We start from the raw sequence: 18,772 nt of genomic DNA, 5'->3' as shown, positions 1-18,772 counted from the left end.
GCATATTTGGTTCGGCGAAGTAATTGAGTTATTTGTCGTTTCCCGTTGTATTCTGGGAGATAGACGTCGAAACCTCGTAGAATCTGTTTTGAGGAAACTATGTGTTACAATTATTGTCTAACTTAATTATAATTGTTATTTATATTATAATTATTTATATTATGTTATTTATAATTATAATATTGCTATTTATATTATAGTTATTTATATTAGGTTATGTATAATTATAATATTGTTATTTACATTATAATTATTTATATTGTGTTATTTATAATTATAATATTTATGAATATTTAATTTAGTGGATATAAATATTGTATTTATCATATTGCGTTTATTAAAGTATTATATACGTTACATGTTTTTCCTACAATCTTAAAACAAATTTTCGTTTATAATATTTGAATGTTAGATATATTTTATATTATTATAATGTTTAATATATCTATTAGTGATATTTCTATATCTATATATTGAAAGATATTGTTATTGCGAAAAGTTCGTTTGAACTTAAATCTCACTAGAGAAGTTCTGGGAACTGAATATTTTCAAAGAAACTAGACTGCTAAGGCAGGGGCTAGACCCTTCTAGTGTTCTTTGGAAATTATCTAGTAGAGATATTTGAGGCTGGATAAATACTTAATAGAAATATTCTATGAGAGGCTAGACCACGAATGGTTGGGTTTTTTACCCTTCCAGGCTAACCTAAGAATTTTTTTTAAGTTTGATCTAATAAATCTATTAGTCATGGTGTCTGAGATAAACCTAGTCAATTCCAACCCAATGGAGTGGTGGATTGATACTGGTGCCACTCGACATGTATGCTCAGACAAGAGTCTGTTCAAATCTTTTGAACAGGTAGATAATGGCGAGAAGATTTTCATAGGAAATTCGGCCACATCTAAAATTGCGGGTCAAGGAAGTGTAATCCTAAAAAGTACTTCTGGAAAGGAGCTGACTCTGAACAACGTACTGTACGTACCAGAGATCCGGAAAAACCTAGTGTTTGGTTCATTGTTGAACAAACACGGATTCCGAATTGTGTTTGAGTCAGACAAAGTTGTTCTGTCCAAAAGTGGAATGTATGTGGGAAGGGGTTATGTAACTGATGTGTTGTTTAAACTCAGTGTAATGGTTGTTAAACCAATTATCAATAAAGTTAATAACTCTTCTACTTACTTGCTTGAGTCTTCTAATGTTTGGCATGGTAGACTAGGACATGTTAATTATGATACTCTACGGAGATTAATTAACTTGAATCACATACCAAAATTCCACATTGATTCAAATCATAAGTGTGAAACCTGTGTTGAGGCAAAACTAACAAAGTCTTCCTTCAAAACGATTGAAAGGAATAATGAACCCCTAAATTTAATCCATAGCGATGTATGTGATTTAAAAAAATTTCAAACAAGGGGAGGCAATAAGTATTTTATTACTTTTGTCGATGATAGCACGAAATATTGCTATGTGTATTTGTTAAAAAGCAAAGACGAGGCTATAGAGAAATTTGTTCTCTATAAGACCGAAGTTGAAAATCAACTTAACAAAAAGATTAAGGTGTTGAGAAGTGATAGAGGTGGTGAGTATGAATCACCATTTCGTGAATTCTGTGCAAAAAATGGAATCATCCATGAAACCACTACTCCTTATTCACCTCAGCAAAATGGTGTTGCTGAACGGAAAAATCGTACATTAAAAGAGATGATGAATGCGATGTTGGTTAGTTCTGGATTGCCTCAGAACATGTGGGGAGAAGCTATCTTATCAGCTAATTATCTTTTAAATAAGATACCCAAAAAGAAAGAAGATAAGACCCCTTACGAGTTATGGAAAGGAACGAAACCTTCCTTCAAATACTTAAGAGTGTGGGGGTGTCTTGCCAAAGTGGTTGTACCTTTACCAAAAATGGTAAAAGTAGGTCCAAAAACTATTGATTGCATTTTCATTGGTTATGCACATAATAGCAGTGCGTATCAGTTTTTGGTGTATGAGTCTAAAATATCTGACATACACAAAAACATGATAATGGAATCCAGAGATGCGTCGTTCTTTGAACACGTATTTCCTTTTAGATCAAAAGAGGATTCAAGTTCGTTGAAACGAACACATGAGACTATTGCTGAAAATAGTCAGGATCAAAGTCAAGAATGTGAGGATGAACCTAGACGTAGCAAAAGAATTAGAACAGAAAAATCTTTTGGTCCAGATTTTCTGACCTATTTGCTAGAAGGTGAACCTCAAAGCTTTGATGAAGCTGTGAACTCCACTGAAGGCTCTTTATGGAAAGATGCTATTAATAGTGCGATTGAATCCATACTTCAAAATCACACCTGGGAGTTAGTAGATCTTCCTCCAGGATGTAAGCCTTTAGGGGCCAAATGGATTTTCAAAAGGAAAATGAAATCTGATGGTTCAATTGATAAGTATAAGGCACAACTTGTAATTAAAGGTTATAAGCAGCGTGAAGGCCTTGATTACTTTGACACTTATTCTCCAGTGACGAGAATAAATTCCATTAGGATGATACTTGCTATTGCTGCGTTACGCAATCGTGAAGCACATCAAATGGATGTGAAAACTGCTTTTCTAAATGGGGATTTAAATGAAGAAATTTATATGGAACAACCCGATGGGTTTTCCTCCCCAGGTCAAGAAAGAAAAGTATGTAAATTGGTGAAATCTTTATATGGTTTAAAGCAAGCACCAAAACAATGGCATGAGAAATTTGACCAAACTATGTTGGCAAATGGCTTCAAAATCAATGAATGCGATAAATGTATTTATGTTAAAGAAACAGATTATGACTATGTCATTTTGTGTCTTTACGTAGATGACATGCTCATTGTTGGAAGCAGTGATAAGATGATCAAATCTATCAAGAGTATGTTGAACTCGAAATTTGACATGAAAGATATGGGTCTAGCAGATGTCATTTTGGGGATTCAAATCTCAAGGACATCTGATAAGATCATTCTAAGTCAGTCACATTATGTGGACAAAATTCTTGAGAAAAAAGAAGATTATGGTGTATCCAGAACCCCTATAGATTCGAGTCTACATTTGTTCAAGAACAAAGGGGAGAGTGTCTCTCAGGTAGAGTACTCTAGAATTATTGGAAGTCTAATGTACTTAATGAGTTGTACAAGACCTGATATAGCCTACGCAGTTAGTAAACTGAGTAGATACACGAGTAATCCAGGGTCTAACCACTGGAAAGGAATAACAAAGAGTACTTAGGTACTTACGATTTACTCGCAGCTATGGACTGCACTATACTAAATATCCAGCAATACTTGAAGGGTATTGTGATGCTAATTGGATATCTGATATGAAAGACTCAAAGTCTACGAGTAGATATGTGTTTACACTCGGTGGTGCAGCTGTATCATGGAAATCTTCTAAACAAACGGTAATAGCTAGATCCACGATGGAATCTGAGTTTATTGCCTTAGACAAGTGTGGCGAAGAAGCTGAATGACTTCGTCAATTTTTAGAAGATATTCCAAAATGGCCTAAACCAGTGCCAGCTATTGGCATACATTGCGATAGTCAATCTGCAATTGGTAGGCACATAATAATATGTATAATGGTAAGTCTAGACATATACGTCATAGACACAATACCATTAGACAACTACTCTCAACTGGAGTTATCTCTATTGACTATGTGAAGTCAAAGGATAATATTGCGGATCCGCTAACCAAAGGGTTAAATAGAGAGTTGGTTCAAAAATCATCAAGGGGAATGGGTCTAAAGCCCATGAATGAATAAAGTCAATACAGTAGACACCCCACCTAGTTGACTGGAGATCCCAAGATCTAGGTTCAAAGGGACAACTAAAACTGTAAAGACTATGTTGGATCATTGTGGGGGTTATCCTCATTGTCCATTTCTATGATGAAACAGTGATCACCGTAAGGAAAATGTTAAGCTATGCTTTTAATGATTTCTTATGCGTCGAAATGTCGAGCAGAGTAATACGGGTTACTCTTAATTAAGAAAATCACCTATGTGAGAGAGAAGATGGGCCGCTTCTATAGGATTGAATAAGGGCTCAATTCCTAGAATATCTCTTGCAGAACCAGGGAAATATTCAGGGCCAAAACGAACATAATCTTGAGAACCAATATATGTCAGGAAAGATTCCTGTGTGTGGTATATCATCGTTTACACGAACGGCAGAACAGTTCAAAGACATCGCGTCTACTAATCAGCCAGTAAAGTAAATATACTTACACAAGGGAAGGTTCAAAGGGTAACACCTACCTATCCTATGCAGGTTTCTACCGTTGAACTCTATCACCTAGGTCTATTTCTTTTGTTGGTTTTTCTTGAGTCAGTTTTTTCATTCATGTGGGGATTGTTGGATATTTTGAATGAAAAAAGCAATTGGGATTGTTGTCCCACATTGCTTGTGAATAAAATTTTGCCTTAGAAAATTCTATAAATAAGACATAAGTTGTCTTAGTTTAATTACACAAAAAACATATACATATATATATATTTGTTTTCCTTTGAAGATTAAGATATATATATTTTCAATATTGTTTTTTCCCTTTTTACTCTTTAGAGTTTGGTAGTGTGATAGAGTTCGGGCATATTTGGTTCGGCGAAGTAATTGAGTTACTTGTCGTTCACCGTTGTATCTTGGGAGATAGACGTCGAAATCTCGTAGAGGCGGCGAATCTGTTTTAAGGAAACTGTGTATTACACATGCCTCGACTTTTATTTTGTTCTTTATAATTATTGTCTAACTTAATTATAATTGTTATTTATATTATAATTATTTATATTATATTATGTTATTTATAATTATAATAATGTTATTTATATTATAATTATTTATATTGTGTTATTTATAATTATAATATTGTCATTTATATTATAGTTATTTATATTGTATTATTTATAATTATAATATTTATGAATCTTTAATTTAATGGATATAAATATTATATTTATTCAAGTATTATATCCGTTATATGTTTTTCCTACAGTTGTCATCACTCTTTTTGAACTCATTGTAAGCAATCTTCTAGTTTGTGTAGATACCAGGTTCAGGACCCTAGAACAACACATAGAACAGTTTGCAATCATCCATATTTAAAAAGCTAGTTGTTTAGAAATCTACTCAATCTACAGGGACGACCAAACACTAAAATGGACTCTTGTGAGTGTAAGATTTATAGTTAATTTTTCAAAGACATGATGAGCCATGCAAACCAAAACCGAATAAGTAAAAAAAAATTATTAATCTAATGAATAAAAAATGACTCTTAAATGCATAGCAGCATACAGGTTGTATTGTTCAGTTTTGGGTTCACTAAGGTTTTGGTCTAACCAAACTTTCTCAAAGTACTTTTGGTTTTTACATAGAAAGTAGACCCATTGAAAAGATATTTCATGCATATGTACACGGGTCAGATATCAACCATACCAAAACAACTCCAATGTTGTGTGATTAATGCTGTCAAAACTAACTAGTAATATGTTATAAACTGCAGGATAATGAATGAAGAATGTAAACCTCTCAATTCTGGGGCCTGAAACAAAAAGCTAATTGAAATAGAGGACTGGTACAAATATTAAATGGAAGCACTTATTTGTTTAACCTAACCCTCTTGTGGAAAATTAAATTTTTGTAGTATATAAACCACTGTTCACACGTTACTAGTGCCACAACACTTCATTCTGAATTTTGAATGAGAAATACAGCCTATAAAAAATAAAAGACATCTCAGAGGCGAATCATAGAAGCTGAAGCACTACCTTTGGTTCATCATGGGGGCCATTACCATGCAGTGGTGAGTTTTTTTATATGTTGTATTATCTACATAAATTTATGAATAAGTGACCCTAACATTTCATTTTTATGCTACATGTTGCCACATACATTATGTAGTTGAAGGGGTGGTAGAAAATATTCGAATTTCACAAGTCAAGATCCACAATCAAACAAGGTCAGTTTCCATTATTTTAAAAACTTTCTATAGCTTGCTAATCTCTATATATAGCAACTTACATGAAATCACACATGGTTTGTTTTTTATTGTTCCGCTATTATTAAGTGTACTGATTATGTTTGCATGCTAGGTAACCTAATTTATGTGCAAATAGTCTAGACTTTACTACATGATTGAAACAAGTAAAAAACGGTAACAAAACTAATCCATTCATGTCAATATATTAACCCCTTTCAATTGTTCCATATTTTTGTTTACCAGATTTCTTTACGAGACACTTTGGCACTAGACATTATTAAGTTAATGACAATAAACTTATAACTCTTCTAATTTTTTGTCTTAAATTATATTTTGATCATATTTCCCTTGAATTTTTATAATTTTTATACTTTGAATAAAATTTGCATTTTAATAAAATAAAACTTATAACTCTGATTCATCCAAAATAATTATAATTTTTAAATATTGTCAAATAAAATCAAGAAAAAATAAAATATTAAACTTATAAATAAAATTTATAAGTTATTTTAAATTGATAACAAATTATTAAAACATGTATTTTAGATACTAAAAATAAACATTAAATTAATGACATGTGGCGGTCTAGAGCTGAATTTCATACCCCAATTAGTTCTTTTAATTAAATTAAAATTATTTTTTCCTTGCAAAAAAATTATTAGAAACCGAAATCTATTATGCTGAGGGGAAATGTAAAAAAATTGATATAAGGGAATTTTTTTAAAATATGACTTTTAAACTATCAATGTACAAAAATATAAGAATTATACTCTTTTTAATTTGTATGTGAAAATTTATTAAAAAAAAAGTTAAACTATGAGAAACACAATTAGCAGCTAACTAAAATATGGAAATACCACATTTTTTTTTATCAAAGTTACGTTTTCTTTGATTTTAAAGGTAATTCTTTTTTAGTTTTTAATTTTTTCCTTTATTTTTTAATTATTTTTTCAGTTAATTTTTTTTTCCTTACTTATTATTTCTTCTATTTTTTCCTTTTTTCTTTTTTTTTTACAAATTTTTTCCTTCATCCTTTTTTCTTTCTATTTTTCCATTATTATTCTTCTTATTCTTTTCATTTTTATTCATTTATCTATTTTTTTCTTTCATTTGTATTGTTTTGTTTTTTTTAATATTTTTTCAGTTTTCTTTCCTTTTTTTTTTCTTTTTTTTTTTCTTCATTTTTTTCATTCTTGTATTTATTATTTTCTCCTTCCATTTTTTTTTCACACATATGAGCTTTGTTTTTTCTTCTTCCATTTTTTTCTACCAATTTTTTCATTCATATTTTTTTTCTTTTCATTTTTCCATTATTTTTCTTCTTCTTCTTTCATTTTTATTTATTCATCTATTTTTTTTCATTCATCATTTCTTTTGTTTTTTTCATATTTTTTTTCTTTCATTTTTGTACTTATTCTTTTCTCATTTCATTTTCATTTTTTCACACATATATTTTAACATTACATAATTATTTTACTATTTTTTTATTTATTATCTTTTGTTATTGTAATTTTTTTTATAATTTTTTTCACTATATGTAAAAAAAAAAAATCAAATCAATTTTTTCAGCATTTTCTTTTTACTGTAACACTTATAGGAATACCAAAATATAGAAAGAAAACTAATAAAAATATGAAAACGTGAATGGGTAACTGGTTACCTTTACGTTCTTTGTGTTTTTTTAGGGTAACTGGTTACCTTCACGTTTTGGTGTGCGTATATTTATAGTTTCTTTATGGTATTGGTTACCTATGTTATTGAATTCATAGTTACTTCTTCTTCCTTTTTTAATGAAGTGGTCTTCCACTTTTTCCTTCAAATTTGATGTTTCTTTTCATATTTAATATGAGTAACTCGTCACCTCTCTTAGGTAACTAGTTACCCCTCTTATGGAAGAAAGTTACTCATTTAAGGATAACTGGTTATCCCTCCTGACAGGGACGGAGCCACTCTTGACTATGTGTAGGCTCAAGCCTACACTGAAATATTAAAAAAATAGGCATAACCATAAATATATGTATATAATATTTAATTATTGAGTCTATATTTACTTGCCTCCTCACTTTCTAAATTGCCAAACTCATAACTCATCTTAAGAGCATATTAGTACTGTTATACCCAGATTTCGAGCTATGTTAAATATGACCTCGAAAGTTGGATTCACAAACAATTGGACTCGTAAGGTTTAGAGTATGCTCCAGGATTGGATATCGAGCCGTCAAGGCTCGATACGACCTCGAATATGGTGACCTCGAAGTGTTCATGATGTCGAAAGGTAGCTCCGGAGACGCATCCATCCTCAGGGATGACCTCGGATCAGGGGTCCCGAGCTCGACGTACATACGATCTCGAAAGCCATGTGACCTCGAGAGATGTCTCTAGCTCGAAAGATGGCGAGGAACCTGGAAAGCTAAGGCCTTGGAGATATATGATAAAAACCTTGAATATCTATAAGTGTTGTCCATGCGAGATGTAATCCTCATTTATTACTATAAATCCCCTAGAATCGTGGGATATTATTTGGTCAGTTATACGTCCCCTGGTCTTCAGGGGACATTTCCTTTTATATCTGATTGTGGGCATTTAAAGCCATTTATTTTATTTACACGAAAAGAGTAACTACCCAAAATATGTGGGATATTATTCTGCAGCCTTCTCTATAAATAGAGAGGTCATGCACCATTGTAATGGACCGAAATTCTGATCATGGAGAGAAAACTCTGAAGAATTCATGCTTAAGAAATTTCAGAGATAATCTTGAGTTTAATAACAGAGACTCGTGGACTAGGCAGATTTAACTACTGAACCACGTAAAATCGTGTGTTTGTATTGTCATATTTTAATTGGCCATTATCAGTTATTGTTTACATGCTCTTCTTTCACTGTTGGCGAAAAACGGCGTCAACAGTTTGGTGCTTTCATTGAGAGCCTTAAGCATTCATCCCTGAGAAAATCATGGCCACAAACAATCAGAACACACCTGAAGAAAATTACCCAAGACGTCCTGGAAAACAACAAATGGAGAACCCGGATGTTGAGGAGAGAAGTGGGTCCTCTGATTCCCGGGGACCACCCCCTCCGCCAAGGGATGAGGATATGTACTACAATCCGGAGCGGTACGTTCCTATTGTGGAACTTGAAAACCGGCAACTGAAACAGCTGTTGGCAAAGGCCAACAAACAGAATGAGGAGTTGACAAGGATAGCCGCAGAGGCGCAGGTGGCTCAGCCCCTGCCTCCGCGCGAAAACCAAGTCCCTCCTCCAAGGGACGTGCATGTTCCTCCCCGGAGGCCCCGCGGGCGTCCACGAAAGGATGCTGCCACAAGGAGGCCGACTCAACCTCCGGCACCAGCAGAGCCATCTGCTCCACCTAGGCCCTAGAGGAGTACTCGGGGTCCCGGCTAACCCGCCTGTGGAAGTGCCTGCAGGAGCTGAGAATAACCGAACACCTGTAGAGGCTCGGACTCAGATACCTGGGAGTGCACCAAATGTGACCGACCCATCTCGGGCGAATTCTGGACCCTCTAGGCCGCGACAGGGGTGGCAGCCACCGTCGCCTATACGGTTCCCTCCGTCACCCATAAGATATCCTTCGCCACCCCGTAGGAACGCTCAACCAGTTCGAGATCAGGATGAAGGGCGTGCGGGGGAAAGACAAGGAAACAGGGAGACTTTCCAGGAGCGGAGAGGCGCACCATCTGAGAAAAGTCACACGTCTCGGTCTCGCACGACGGAGTGAGGCGACAAAGGAAGAATCCATCGCAAAATAACCGAGCAATGAGTTTCACCAGTGATGAGTCCGGAGAGACTAGGTCCGTCAGTAAACATGACCAAGGTCGTAATAATACTGGAAGCCGCAAGAATCGTCCCGACCTGAGAAATCACCTGAACCAAAGTCGAGGTAATGGAGATCAAACAAATCCAGACCTGAGGGATCGCTTGAATAAGCGTAGAGATCCCTTGCGGAGACGCGAGCTTGGAATCACGATCAACGACAATCCATTCCAGACAGCACTTCCTACTGACCCAGTCCAAGAAAGAATCGATCAGCTCAAAAGAGCCTTTAGGCTTTTAAAGAATGAACGAGGAAATGGTCGATATGAGGACTCTGATGAGGATCTCGAGCCGTTTGCTCCCCATATTTCCAACACTCAATTTCCTCAGGGGTTTCGGATTCCTCACGTCCCAACGTTTGAAGGAAAAACCGACCTGTGTAGTCACCTGAGCACGTTCAACACTATCATGAGAGCCAGTAACGTGGGTTACGAGCTCAGGTGTATGTTGTTTCTGACATCATTGGCAGGACCTGCCAAAAGTTGGTTCGAAAAATATAAGAGACACTCAATAACCTCATGGGAGCAGTTGTCTAAAGACTTTAAGAAGCAGTTCAGAGCGATGATGGGGGTCAGTCCAGAGGCATCCACCTTAACTAACGTCCGACAACAACCGGGCGAAACACTGAAAAGTTACCTAACGAGATTTAATCTGGAAGTAGCCCGAGCTCGGGACGTGGATGACAGTGGGCACCTAATGGCTATCCGAGCTGGTGTATTACTGGGAAGTGCCCTTTGGGAGGACATGCAAGGGAAACCAGTAAGGTCGATAACCGAGTTTAACAGACGAGCGCAGAGGTTTGTCAATGTAGAGGAAGCGAGGTCGACGCTCAAAGCGACTTCCCAGTCCGAAACTACAATGATAAACATCAACTCTGCCTCAACCTCGGCGGACCCAGCAGCTCCAAAGCCTGCCACGGAGAACCCCTCCAAGAGAAAAAAGAACGAAGGAAGTAACCCCGAAGCTGAGGGAGGAAAGAAAAAGAAAGGGGAGAGGTACTTCTCTGTGTATAGGGTATACACCGAGCTCAATGAGTCTCGGGAGAACATATACCTGGCTAATGAAAACCAAGTCCCCTTTAGGCGCCCGGACCCGATGAGGAATCAAAAATCCAAGAGGGACTCCAGTAAATATTGCCGATTCCACAGAGACACTGGGCATACAACAGATGAATGTCGACAATTGAAGGACGAGATCGAAGGGTTGATCTCGAGAGGTTACTTCCGGTAATATGTCAAAAACCAGAGTACTGGTCAGACGTCCACGAGCCAGAGAGTAGCCGCGCCCCCGACGACGCAAAACAATAATTCCCGAGCTCGGGAAGAGGACAGGCCCCCGCCGATTGATGGAGAGGATGTAATAACCATCTCGGGAGGGCCTCACCTCGTAGGAGGGGGAAGAAATGCCCAAAAGAGGTATGTTAACGAGTTGAAGATAGGGGACAGGTCTCCTTATGAACCCGAACCTAGAGCACCAAAAAGCCAGAGGATTGAAACACAACCAATAACCTTCACCGAGGAAGACGCCTCCCATGTTCAGTTCCCTCATCATGATCCGCTGGTCATTACTCTTCAGCTGGCCAATAAAAGGGTCCACCGAGTTCTCATAGATAATGGGAGCTCAGTCAACATCCTTTATAAAGCAACCCTCGAGAAGATGGGACTCTCCCTTCGCGACCTGAAAACATGTGCGACTACTTTGTACGGATTTTCAGGAGAAGGAACTGCCTTTATGGGATCCATTGAGCTCTCCGTGACCTTGGGAGACTATCCAGTCTCGGTGACCAAGATAATGGAGTTCGTGGTAGTAGACTTACCATCTGCCTACAATGTGCTACTCGGGAGACCCGCCCTGGTTGGGCTGGGGGCAGTTTCATCAATAAGGCATCTGGCCCTTAAGTTCCCGACCCTTAGCGGAGTCGGGACATTAAAAGGAGACCAATTGGCAGGGAGGGAATGCTACAGCATCTCCTTGAGGGGAAAGAAACAAACGAACGCTCAAGCATTCATTATCATACAAAACAAAGACGGAACGGTTTTAGAAATTGACGAAGAGATTGATCCGAGGATTGAGGAGAAAGTTGACCTTGAACCTTTAGAAGAGCTCGAAGAAATTCAGCTTGAGGAAGCTGATCCCTCAAAGAAGGTGAAGGTCGGAAAACACCTCTAAGACGAGGCAAAATAGCAATTAATCTGTTTTTTGAAGAAAAACCAGGATGTCTTCGCGTGGTCGCACTCAGACATGGTGGGGATAAGCCCGAATGTAGCAATCCACGCACTAAACATAGACAAAAGCTTTCCTCCAAAGCAACAAAAGCGAAGACAGCTGGACAAAGACAGAAAGAAGGCGTTAAAGGAGGAGGTTGACAGGTTAAAGGCAAACCGATTCATTAGGGATGCCTTTTACCCTGACTGGGTAGCCAATCCGGTGTTGGTTCCAAAGCCCAATGGGACGTGGAGAACCTGTATTGACTACTCAGATCTCAACAAAGCTTGCCCAAAAGACTATTTTCCGTTACCAAGGATTGACCAGCTCGTAGATGCCACCGCGGGGCATGGCCTAATGTCGTTCATGGATGCTTATTCTGGATATAACCAGATTCCCATGCATGCCCCCGACCAAGAACATACGAGCTTCATCATGGATAAAGGGCTATACTGCTATAATGTCATGCCATTCGGGCTCAAGAATGCTGGAGCTACGTACCAGCGGCTCGTAAACATGATGTTTTCATAGCAAATAGGGAACAACATGGAGGTTTATGTTGATGACATGCTAGTCAAGTCTCAACTTAACAAGAACCATGTTGATGACCTCGAAGAGTGCTTCGGCGTGCTCAGGAAGTATAACATGAAGCTAAATCCTCAGAAGTGCACTTTTGGGGTATCTTTAGGAAAATTTCTGGGCTTTATTGTGAACTCTCGTGGAATAGAGGCTAACCCCGACAAGATCAAGGCCCTGATTGACATGCCCTCACCTCGAAGGCACAAAGATGTCCAAAGTCTGACTGGTAGGATGGCGGCCCTAAGCAGATTCATCTCGAAGTCTACTGATCGTGGTCTTCCATTTTTCAATTTACTGAGAGGAGGTAAGAAGTTTGAATGGACAGAGGAATGCGAGCTGGCCTTTCAGGAGCTCAAAAAGCACCTAGCGGAACCACCCATCCTGTCAAAACCTGAAACAGGAGAAGTATTGTACCTGTAACTTTCAACCACCGAACACGCGATAAGCGCAGTGCTCGTTCGAGAAGAAGAGAGGGTGCAAAGACCCGTTTACTACATCAGTAAAAGATTACTGGGGGCAGAGTCAAGATATCCATTGATGGAGAAACTCGCGCTCAGTCTAATTCATTCATCCCGTAAGCTCCGCCCCTACTTTCAGGCACATCCCATCCATGTGCTGATTGATCAACCACTTAGGCAAGTCCTATCTAAACCAGAAGCTTCAGGTCGACTTCTTAAATGGGCTGTTGAGCTTGGACAGTTCGAGATCACCTACCACTCGAGAACGACCATTAAGGCACAGGCATTGGCGGACTTTATAGTGGAATGTACTGGTATAGCCGACGACGAGGTAACAACCATGGCCCACGAGCTGTGGAAACTTTACGTCGACGGCTCGTCAAATGAAAATGGAGCAGGGGCAGAGGTCATTTTGGTTACCCCTGCAGGAAGCAGGTTTCATTCTGCCCTAAGATTTGACTTCAAAGCGTCGAATAATGAGGCCGAATACGAGGCTTTGCTCACGGGACTTCGTATAGCTAAGGAGCTCAAAGCTAAAGCTATACATTGCTACAGTGAATCCCAGCCCGTGGTTAATCAAATCCTAGGAGAATACCAGGCTCGTGGCATTAGAATGGCATCTTATCTGGAGAAGGCAAAATCTGCATTGGAGTATTTCAAATTTTATGCAATCGAACAGGTTCCCCGAGAACGGAACTCAAATGCAGATGCCTTAGCTCGACTCGCCACATCCGCCGAAAATGAAGAGCTGAATGTTATACCCATAGAACACCTATCAACACCTAGCATTAACGAGCCAGAAGAGGAAGATGTGTGTATGATCGAAACAGAGCCGACATGGATGACCCCGATAGTTGATTATCTCGAAAATGGAACTCTTCCAAAAGATCGGAATCATGCTCGAAAGTTGATATATCAACTTCCCCGTTACACAATTCTGGATGGAAGGCTATACCGAAGGGGGTATTCCATGCCGTTACTTAGATGCGTAACCCCTTCCGAAGCTAAGAAAATCATTGAAGAAATTCATGAAGGGTTCTGCGGAGATCATACCGGGGGGCATAGCCTATCCAAGAAGATCATACGCCAGGGATATTTCTGGCCAACCATTAAAACAGATTCTTTCGAGTATGTGAAGAAATGCGACAAATGCCAGAGATTCGCCACGATACCCCGAGCCCCACCATCCGAGCTGACCATGTTGACATCCCCATGGCCTTTCGCGGTATGGGGCATCGACCTCATAGGATCTCTCCCAACTGGCAAAGGCGAAGTGAAATATGCTGTAGTTGCCGTGGATTACTTCACAAAATGGACGGAGGCTGAACCATTGGCAACTATAACCTCAAAGAAGATCCTTGATTTCGTTGTGAAGAGCATCGTGTGCCGATACGGAGTGCCGAGGAAGATCGTATCCGACAACGGAACCCAGTTTGATTGCGACTTGTTCAACAACTTTTGTGAAAAGAACGGTATAATAAAAAGTTTTTCATCAGTGGCTCACCCTCAGGAGAATGGCCAGGTCGAAGCTGTGAACAAAACTCTCAAAAGTTCTTTAAAGAAAAAGTTAGAGGAAGCAAAGGGACGGTGGCCTGAAGAATTACCCCAAGTCCTTTGGGGATACAGGACCACAGCTCGAACCTCAACAGGACATACCTCGTTCTCTCTAGCATACGGCTGCGAGGCAATGTTGCCTATTGAGGTAGAAATCCCAACGATCCGAACTCAGATTTACGATCAAAGTTCAAACCACGCTCAGCTCGAAGAAACCCTAGACTTGATTGAAGAAAAAAGAGAAGAGGCTCAACTGAGAAATGCTGCCTACCAGCAACGAACTACCAGATATTTCAACAAGAGGGTTTGAGATCGAAAGTTCGGAATGGGAGACCTGGTGTTGAGACGCATATTCTTGGCAACTCAAGATCCAGCAGTTGGAGTGCTCGGGCCGAACTGGGAAGGACCGTACCAGATAGAGTCAATCATCCGTCCTGGTGTGTACAAACTTGCGAGATTGGACGGGAGCCTAGTACCACGAGCATGGAATGGCGAACACCTTAGACCTTACTATCAGTAGTATAGGAAAAGTGTTGCCTATAACCATGAGTTTCTATTTGTATTAGCTTGTTTTTCTTTTGATTACCATCAAATAAAGATTTATTTCATTCAGTATATTATCTCTCTTTATTTTTTATTTTTGCAATCTCTCTTAATTTAATAACCTATGGTCGCATTCATAGGATATTAAGGGGGCATCATTGGTATATATGCCATCGGCTTAAAAAATAAAAAATATATGAAGCATTTGGATATGACCAGATGCGCGAGCTCAGATAGTTCGGACATAACTGAATTATCAAAAACATATAAAGTATTTGGATGTAACCAGATACGCGAGCTTAGATAGTTCGGACATAACCGAATTATCAAAAACATATAAATTATTTGGATGTACCCAGATACGCGAGCTTAGATAGTTCGGACATAACCGAATTATCAAAAACATATAAAGTATTTGGATGTAACCTGATACGCGAGCTTAGATAGTTCGGACATAACCGAATTATCAAAAACCGAAAACGTTTGGAGTTAACCAGATGTGCAAACTTAACAGGTTTGGAGCAAACCAGCCAAAAAACTAATCGATGATAAATAGAAACCTAAATCTATTTCGAAATAAGTCGAGATCGTGGCTGGAATATCTTAAAGAAAAATAGTTTTGAACTCTTAACCTTGGAGCAAAGACTGAGGATGAGGAAAAGTGACTAAGCAAAAAAGATATAACCAAATCATTCACATTACATACCATATAAGTACTTTTGGGTTCATGATTAAAGTAATATCCGACTTTGAAAAATAACGAAGTCGGGGCGGATAATTTGAACAAACTGTGCATGAATGCATTGAGCTTCGAACCTAAATCCACAATATGTTTGTGTGAATAAATAAACATAAATGATTCATCCATAAAAAATGTGCAAAATATTTCGAGCCAAGAAATGTAAAGCATATATAAGTAATATTTAAATAAATTGTATCGGCCCCGTGGGCATAAATTGAAATAGTTACAAAAATAAGGGGACGCAGCCCCAATAAATGATTTCCCCGAGATCAGATTTAAGGAAGAGGAGTCTCCTTGGCCTTCTCAGCATCAGTAGCACCGGACCCCCCAGGACGAATAGCATGACTATCCTTCTGAGCAGCCTCTCGAGCAGCTTCACTTGCCTCAAGACGGGCATTCCACCGCTGAACATATGTGGCCTCGAGAGGGCCCAGGAAGCTGGTATCGAGGTCAGCATTATCAGCCCAAAGTTTGTACATGGCTTGGTCAACCGCTTTCTCCTTATGCTCCTTATACTCGTCCAGGAGGCGGGCCTTCTCGCTCTCCATGAAGTCGAAGGTGACAGATTTCTCCTCTTCGAGCTTGGCATTGGCCTTCTCAAGACGAGTCTTCGCCTGCTCAAGCTCGGTGTTCGTCTTCTCCAGCTCCTCAAGACGGGTCTTCATTTTTTCAAGTTCAGACTTCGAGTCCTTGAGTTCGTCAGCCATCTTAAGCTCGAGATCCTTCGACTTTTGGGCCAGAGACATGCTCATGTGCACCTCGTTGGTCAGCTTATGGTTAAGTTGTGCTGAGACGACAAGGGCCTGAAATACAAAGAACGAATTAGATCGCGAGCTGAGGTACAAACATTTAAAGGAGAGTTGCGAAGGTTACCGCGGGAGTAAGTTCAATACTCTTGTCATAAAGAGTATTGCAGTCCGAGGCCTTGTGCACGAGGTCCCAATGGTCGGCGCCGAAGCCTGAAAAGCTCTGACCCACTCGAGAGAGGACATCCGAGCTGAGCATAGCCCCTTGGGTCCCAGCAGTGCCATCAAGCACGAACTCCTTGATATGAAGTCGGGCCATCGGCAGTTGGACCTTGGAGATAGAAGGTTTCTTCGGGGGCCGACCGACTGTTATTTAAGTATCGGTCGGAGGAAGCAAGAGAGGCACGGTCGAGCCAAACGCATCAACCTGGATAGTCGGTTCCGTGGTTGTGCTCGCAGTAGTCTGGGCCGTGGGGGTCGTCTCGTGGCGTCTGGGAACCTTGGATGGTCGGTCAGACCTCCGTGGTATTCTCGGACGTTTGCTCTTCTGGGCTCCGGCTCCCCCATCGCTAAAAAGCACAGCGTCGAGATTGGGATTCATGGCACCTGCGCAGTTCCAATCTAAGTTAGACAATGATAATAAGTTTGGAAAGAGAGAAGAAAACCAGGTAAAGAAAAAACCTAACTGGAACTCTCCCCCGAGCTCGAGCTTGGGGACCATGAAATTCCCCCGTCTTCAGAGGAGGCGGGGGGAGTGCCTTCCCTATATGTGGGCGATAACCTCGAAAGGTCCCTATAATCGTTGGTCCCATACTGAACAGCTATCCCGTTCCACACCTCGTCCATGGTATACATGGTGTCGTACTTCCCGAGCCCACTATCAAACCTATGGACACAGTCATCTACCCAACTCCATATGTAGAAGTGGTATCTATCCTGTGGGCATGAGACTAACCTATTGGGCTTATGTTTTAGTAAGGTGGGGGACCACATTCTTGAGGTAGGGAGGACTTTACCTTCATCCGAATATGAGCTCGAGGCTTCATCATTAGCCTCATTCCCCGACAGCGGACTCCTCAGGCGAACTGGGAGTGGTGGCCTCGTTTCTCTCCTCGGAGGAAGGGCACTTGTGGGTAGGGGCACCTCCTCCCAGTGTTCATATTTTTTGTTGGACCAGTCAAAGGTGGACTAGCTCTCCCCCAAAAGTCTGCACTTTCAGAGCCTATCCTCGTGTAAAAGGTATAATAGAGACCTCCTGACATGGGGGGGTTGGATCAGGGTCTCTCTATGCTCCTTCATTGTCTCGTCAGGAGTGGGACGCTGAAAATTGGCTGAAAGACAAGACATATTTCTACTAAGTACGGTTCTAAGAGCTAAAATCTCGAGCACAGAAATAAAGGTAATGAGAATACTTACGAATCCGCCTGAACGAGTAGTGTCGAGACGGGGACAGACCATATGTCCAGAAGAAGGCCCTTTTGAAATCAGGCGGATGACTGGGAAGATCTTCAAAGACCTTCTTCTCCTTGGGATAGCTTGAGAGATAATAAAAGCCATCCCCTCCCCGAGCTCGGGAGGGGTTACTTTTCAGACAAAAGAGATATAAAATCTCTTGAGGCGAAGGTCCTTTCCACCCCATCTCGTGGTATAAGGACCTCAGGGCAGACATCACCCTGTAAGAATTGGTGTTGAGTTGGAACGAGGCCAACCCAACGAAATCCGTGAAGTCCTTGAAAAAAGACTTCAAGGGCAATAGTGCTCCCGCCCTCATGTGTTCCTGGCTCCACGCCGCGTACTTCAACCTGGCGTCATGGCCCCCAGGGGAGAAACAGCTTCGTTCATGTTCGGCCGGAGCTCGACACTTCAAGGAGCCTGACAGGCTGAGGCCGTGGAAAGCCAGGATTTTAGTTATCTGACTAGTTGTGGTAACCGAGCTCCAATAGTGCTCGGCCTCAAACATTTCTCTCCTCGGCTGCGAGGAAGAAGGTTCCCCCATTAGTGAAAATTGGAGCTCTCCTGGATGGTATGCGACAGTGACCTTTAATGCAAGGTCGAGGGGAATCGGCCTAGGTCCTGAATTGGATTCCGGATAGAGGGCCTCCCGAAGAACTCTCCTCTTCCCCTCTA

The sequence above is a fragment of the Humulus lupulus genome, chromosome 2 (assembly GCF_963169125.1).
Source record: "Humulus lupulus chromosome 2, drHumLupu1.1, whole genome shotgun sequence".
Classification (NCBI taxonomy): Eukaryota; Viridiplantae; Streptophyta; class Magnoliopsida; order Rosales; family Cannabaceae; genus Humulus; species Humulus lupulus.
The sequence above is the reverse complement of the archived record's forward strand: the minus strand, read 5'-3'. Positions refer to the sequence as shown.